At 34.7% G+C, this 6,457-nt stretch overlaps 1 non-coding gene across 1 annotated transcript; it reads right to left on the reverse strand.

The window, feature by feature from the left end:
- Window positions 1–3,228: 3,228 nt before the first annotated feature.
- LOC136317915 (small nucleolar RNA U3) lies at window positions 3,229–3,442 on the reverse strand. Its single transcript, XR_010727916.1, has one exon. It is a non-coding gene; the product is annotated as a small nucleolar RNA U3 (small nucleolar RNA).
- Window positions 3,443–6,457: the final 3,015 nt, after the last annotated feature.

Raw genomic sequence — 6,457 nt, forward strand, 5'->3', positions numbered from 1 at the left:
CTCTCCCACAGCCAAGTCTCCATTAAAGCAAAGTTGGCCAGGGCTATGAAGATGGCTCCATGATCTCCATTGCAGAAGAGCAATAGCCCAGATGGGCAGAGCATCACCAACCTGGTGGGCATTCCAGGTGGATCTTGGTCAAGCACATGTGGGAGTCTGTCTGTCTGCCGCCCCCTGCTTCTCACTTTGGAAAAATAAAATTAATTAATTAATTAGAACAATAGAATATACGTTGGGCCACAAAAATAACATCAATATATTTATTAATACTGAAATTTTACCAAGAACATTTATTGTTTGGTTGTTTTTGTTTTTTGTGACAGAGAAAGACAGACAGATAGGGCCAGACAGGAAAGAAAAGAGATGAGATGCATCAATTCTTTTTTGTGGACCTTAGTTGTTCATTGGTTGCTTTCTCATATGTGTCTTGACAAGGGGGGCTACAGCTGACTGAGTGACCCTTTGTTCAAGCCAGCAATCTTGGGCTGAGGCTCATGAGCCTTGATCAAACCAGATGAGCCCGCACTCAAGCTGGCACCATGGGGTTTCAAACCTCAGTCCTTCACATTCCAGTTCGATGCTCTATCCAATGCACTACTGCCTAGTCAGTCACCAAGCATGTTTTCTGATCATAAAGCTTTGAAATTAGAATTCAACTGTAAAAATGAAGTAAAGAAACCTGCAAAAAATGTGGAACTTAAACATCCTACTTCTAAAAAATGACTAGGCCAAAGAAGAAATAAAAACAGAGATCAATAGATACATAAAGAAAAACGAGAATGACAACACGACATATCAAATTTTCTAGGATGTGGTGAAAGCAGAAAAAAGAGGGAAGTTTATATGTTTTCAATCTTATACTGACAAAAATAGGATATCCCAAGTAAACAACCTAACATCACATTTTAAAGAACTAGAAGAAGTAAAACAAAGGCAATCCAATGTCAGCAGAAAAAATAAAGTAGTAAAAATTAAAGCAGAACTAAGTGAACTACAAAACAAAGAGAACTTTTGAAAAATTAATACAACAAACACCTGGTTCTTTGAAAAGATCAATAAAATTGACAAACTCTTGGCTATATTCACTAAGGAAAAAAGAGAAAAGATTCATATAAACAAAATCTGAAATGAAAGAGAAAAAATTACCACAGCCATTATAGATATAAAAAGGATCATACTAGAATACTATAAAAGATTATATGCTACCAGATTTAACAATGTAGAAGAAATGGATTAGTTCCTAGAACTATACCATTATCTGGAATGAGTGATAAGAAAGTGGAAAACCTAAATAAATCCATAAGCAAGGATGGAATAAAAACATCTAGCAAAAATCTCCCCAAAAACAAAAGTCCAGGACCAGATGGCTACAATAGTAAACTCTACCAAAGACTCAAAGAAGACTTGCTACCTATCCTTCTCAAAGTCTCACAAAAATAGTAGAACAAACAATACCCCTTAACACATTTTATGAGACCAATGTAACCCTGATACTAAAACTTGGCAAGGACACACAAAAAAATAAATCTACAGGCCAATATTTCTGATGAACAAAGATGCAAAAATTCTAAACACAACACTAGTAAATTAAATACAACAATACATTTTAAAAAGTACATTATGATCAACTGGGATTTATTCCAAGAGCACAAGGACAGTTCACATATGTAAATCAATCAACATAATATACCACATCAACAAAACTAAAATAAAAATTATAATTTTCTCAAAAAATGCAGAAAAAGCATTCAATAAGATACAAAATCCATTTATGTTAAAAACACTCAATAAACTAGGTAGTAAAGGAAAGTACCTCAACATAATAGAAGCCATGTATGACAAAGCATCCACCAGTATAATACTACATGGTGAAAAACTGAAAGATTTTCTTCAAAGGTCAGGAAAAAGACAAAGCTGTTCACTCTCTTTACTCCTATTAAACATGGTACTGGAAATCATAGCAAGAGCTATGTTCATTAGCTTTGTTCATTAGATTCCACATATGAGTGAAAGCATATATTATATGGCTTTCTCAGCCTGGCTTATTTCACTTAGTATAATAATTGGCAGGTCCAATCTAATGAACAGAGTGAACTGAGGAACAAAATAGAGGCAGAGGCAGGATCATAGGGACCAGAGGGATAGCAATCAGAGGGAAGGGGATGAGAGGATGGGATCAGAGAAGGTAAAGGGATTAGTGAAACTATATATACATAACACAGAGATATAGATAACAGGACAGCAAACCCTAGAGGAGAGGGGAAGGAAGTGAAGGGGAGGGAGGCAAAGGGGATATAAAGAGGGACACAGGAGTGGAGGGTGAGGGAGTTATATTCAGTGGACACTTGAATCTACATAAAAACAATTAATTAAAATTAATAAGAATTAAAAAATTCATAATCTCCAGGTCTATCCATGCCATTGCAAAAGGTAAGATTTCTGTCTTTTTCATGGCCGCATAGTATTCCATGGTGTATATGTACAATAGTTTTTTTAATCCACTTGTTTGCTGACTATGTACTTTTATTGATCATTGTAACGGCATTAAATTTAATTTTCTAAAAATAAATGAACAAACAAGAAAAACCAACAAAATCAAATAGATACAGAGTACACTATGGTGGTTACCAGATGAAAGGACAAGTGATAGTATAAGAAACAGTTAAGGAGTTCAAAAATCAGAAGACAATTTGACTTTGGGTGATGGTCACACAATACAATAAGCAGATCTTGTATCATAAAAATTTACACTTGAAAGGTATATAAACTAATTAACCTATGTCATTGTAATATATTTAATTTAATTTTTTTAAAAAGCAAACCTAAAATTTATGATTAAGAGAATTAAATTTATAAACCACCATTTGAGGAAAATATATGCAAACCACATTTCTGTCAAAAGAATTGTAATCAGAATATATAATAAATTCTGAAAATTCTACAATAAGAAATCAAGAGACCAATAAAATGTGAGAAATTTTAACAGACACTTCAACATAGAAGATTGTAGATGGAAAATAAGTACATAAGGTGATGTACTTAGAAAATAAATTCAATTTTAAATCAAAATATAATAAATATACAAAATTATAGAATGGGTGAAAAATGTTATTTCCATGTGTCAGTGATAATTTGGGCAACTTTTTCTTTCATGGAAACACAAAATTGGACATTTATTCTGAAAAGCAGAATTTTTTTTTAGTTACTTTTTTTTCCTATTTTTTTTCTACCACTCAGACTGCATCCTCTCCCTCTTACTCTCCCTAAGGAAGAGAAGAACGATCATCAATGGCAAAAGGCAGTTGCACAAGCAACACCAAGAGCCGGCTTCACGCTCAGGAGAGAATACTACAACTCCTCCTCGTGGTTTTGGGTACTCTACACGATCAGAGAAACTTCTCTAGTAACAAACTATAGAAATGATCCCTGAAAGTATAGTCTTTTTTTTTTTTTTAGTTTCTTACCAAACATAAACTTTGTATACATATACCAATCTCACTCTAGTTATTAAACTATTCATATTTAAATATAACTTGTCCTCACATACAAGGAAAACAAACAGAAACTAAAAATCATGGCTAACAGTATAGTGGTTAACACAGGGAAAGTGGGTTTACACAGCTTTATTCATAATCACCAACAACTGGAAATGACTGGGATTTCTTTCACATTTGACTGTAGTACTACCTAGTAATAAAAATTAGGAGAATCATGAATTTATTTTGAATGCATTTTGCTAAATGAATGGAATCAAACCAAATAGAAACATATTATGTGAATTTATTTGTACAATCTTCTGGAGAAGACATATTTTATTTTTAGCTGGGGGTGGGGAGACAGACAAGGACAGAAAGAAAGAAAGGGAGAGAGATGAGTAGCTTCAACTCTTTGTTGCTGCACTTTACTTGTGCATTGATTGCTTTCTCATGTGTGCTATGTTCCAGCTGAGCCAGTGAGTGGCCCCTTGCTCAAGCAGGCAACTTCAGGGTATCAAAACTGCGTCCTCATCATCACAGGTTTATGCTCTATCTACTGTGCCACTGTCTAGGCAGGTTGTAAAAGACACATTTTTAAGAAAGTAATACAGAGAAGAGGTTTCTAGCAGTTAAGCTAAGGTAGGTTTATTACAAAAGGGTGGTATGAGGTAATTTGTGGGGTGAAAGGACTCTTCTTTATCATGACTATGGTAGTAGATACAGTACTATATGCATTTATCAAAACTCATGGAATCACCCACGATAAAAAAAGAGTCTAATTTAAATTTATTATAAATGCTTATTTTTTTCCATCAGAGACAGAAAGACAGATAGAGGGACAGACAAGGACAGACAGACAGGAAGAGAGAGAGAGATGAGAAGCATTAAGTCTTTGTTTTGGAACCTTAATTGTCCATTGTTTTCTCATATGTGCCTTGATTAGGGGGCTACAGCAGAATGAGTGATCCCTTGTTCAAGCCAGTGACTGTGGGCTTCAAGCCAGCTACCTTTGGGCTCAAGCCAGACACCATAGGGTCATGTCTATGATTCCATGCTCAGGCCAGCTATCCCGCACTGAAGCTGGTGAGCCCACACTCAAGCCAGTGACCTCAGGGTTTTGAACCTGGTTCCTCTGCATCCCAGTCCAATGCTCTATCCATTGTGCAACCACCTGGCCAGGCTTTAAATACCTATTTCTTAGGATCAGTATCACAAGAACAAAATCCTGTCACTGACACTCTAGAATTTAGAAGGGCCTTGGGGTATGGGGCTGTTTTGTAGACAAATTCTTCACAGATTAGACAAGTAAACAACAACCAAATATTCAATGACTCAAAAGGAAAACAAGTAAACTCTTGAAATGTGAATCCAAATCACTACATATAATATCGAGAAAAAAAAAACGGTCTCCAAAACACATATCAAAAAATAAAACAAGAAACATAAAATAAAAATAAAATCAAACCACAATCCGATCATACTGTTATCAGAATCATTAGACATTTGGTAAAGTGGTCATGACAGTAGAACCATTTCTCCCCTCTTGTAACTAATCCTTTTAAATAATTAAAATAGGTAAGTCAGAAAAAAACTAAGAACTGTATGATTTCACACATAGGTGGGATATAAAATCGAGATGCATGGGCATAGATAAAAGTGCAGTGATTACCAGGGAGAGGGTATATGGGGAATGAGGAAGGATGGGGAAAGAGTGTGAAGACAGAGAAAGAATGTGATGCAAAATGATTTGACTTTGGGTGATGGGTATAACAATATAATCAACTGTTCAAATATTATAGAAATGTATACCTAAACCTATGTACTCTTACTGATCAATGTCATCCTGATAAATTTAATTTTTTAATTAAAAAATGAAGTATTGTGATCCACACAACTTATTAATATAGACAAAATACCACAAAAACTCATTTCTACCATGATCAGAATTAATGGAAAGAGGCACCATCTTATCTTCCTTTGTCTAACACCAAGATGTAAAATCTGTATCTTCCTTCACAGACTCCTCTCCAGTTTAGATGACAGCATCCAAGAATATGATCCTTACCATATCTAAACCCCTCCTCCACAGAATAACAAGAGACAAATAACTTTTTTAAAGTAGCAAAATAAAATTATATCAATGAGGAAAAGTTTTTCTGAGTATTATATATAAACACTAAAAATTGATAACTTACAGAAAATACAACGGTACTGAGAGAATGGAGATTGATTCTATCTCTTACCTCGTACAGGGATTTGCTCAAATAATGCCTTCTCTGAGAAGCTTGCTCTGATCACTCTGTTTGAAATCTCTACCTCTCCTCCTATATGGAGCACTGCACAATCCTAAGTATACTTAATTATTTTTCCATAGTACTTTTGACTATTTCCCATAGTTCACATTCAACTCATTTGCTACTATTGTACATTTGTACTGACAATATATCAGCTTCTTAAATATAGTAAGTTTTGTCTGTCTTGTTATGCTATTGTATTGGCAACACCTCACTGATTGAGTGGTATACAGTATATACTTTGTGGTTTTTCAGTTGGACAGTGTAGTTCATATAATCTCAGCACCCAGGTCTATGTCCAATCCGAAGTTTTTATATATCCTGTACAAATATGAGGCCTGTGTAAAACCATGTTGAAATTCCAATAAATCATGAACCAGATGAACCTGTTGCTCTTATGAACACAGTGGGATTATATTGTTGAGTGTAGAGAGAAGAATGTCAAGAGAGTCTTGGTATTGTTTAAATTAGGAAATTTAAGAAGAATTTAATGAAGGCTATATCCCCAGTGCAAGTCCCCTTCTAATTGGGTATATATCTTTATATTAAAGTGTTACAGAACATGTAAAGACTTCTTTGGAGAAAAGTTACTCTCAGGGACTTCATTCACCACAAAAGTTGAACTTGTTGGGCATTACTCTATTCAGGAAGGTGCACTTCATAGTATAGTACTATATGAATGGCATC

Source organism: Saccopteryx bilineata, chromosome X, assembly GCF_036850765.1.
Source record: "Saccopteryx bilineata isolate mSacBil1 chromosome X, mSacBil1_pri_phased_curated, whole genome shotgun sequence".
In the NCBI taxonomy this organism is placed as follows: domain Eukaryota; kingdom Metazoa; phylum Chordata; class Mammalia; order Chiroptera; family Emballonuridae; genus Saccopteryx; species Saccopteryx bilineata.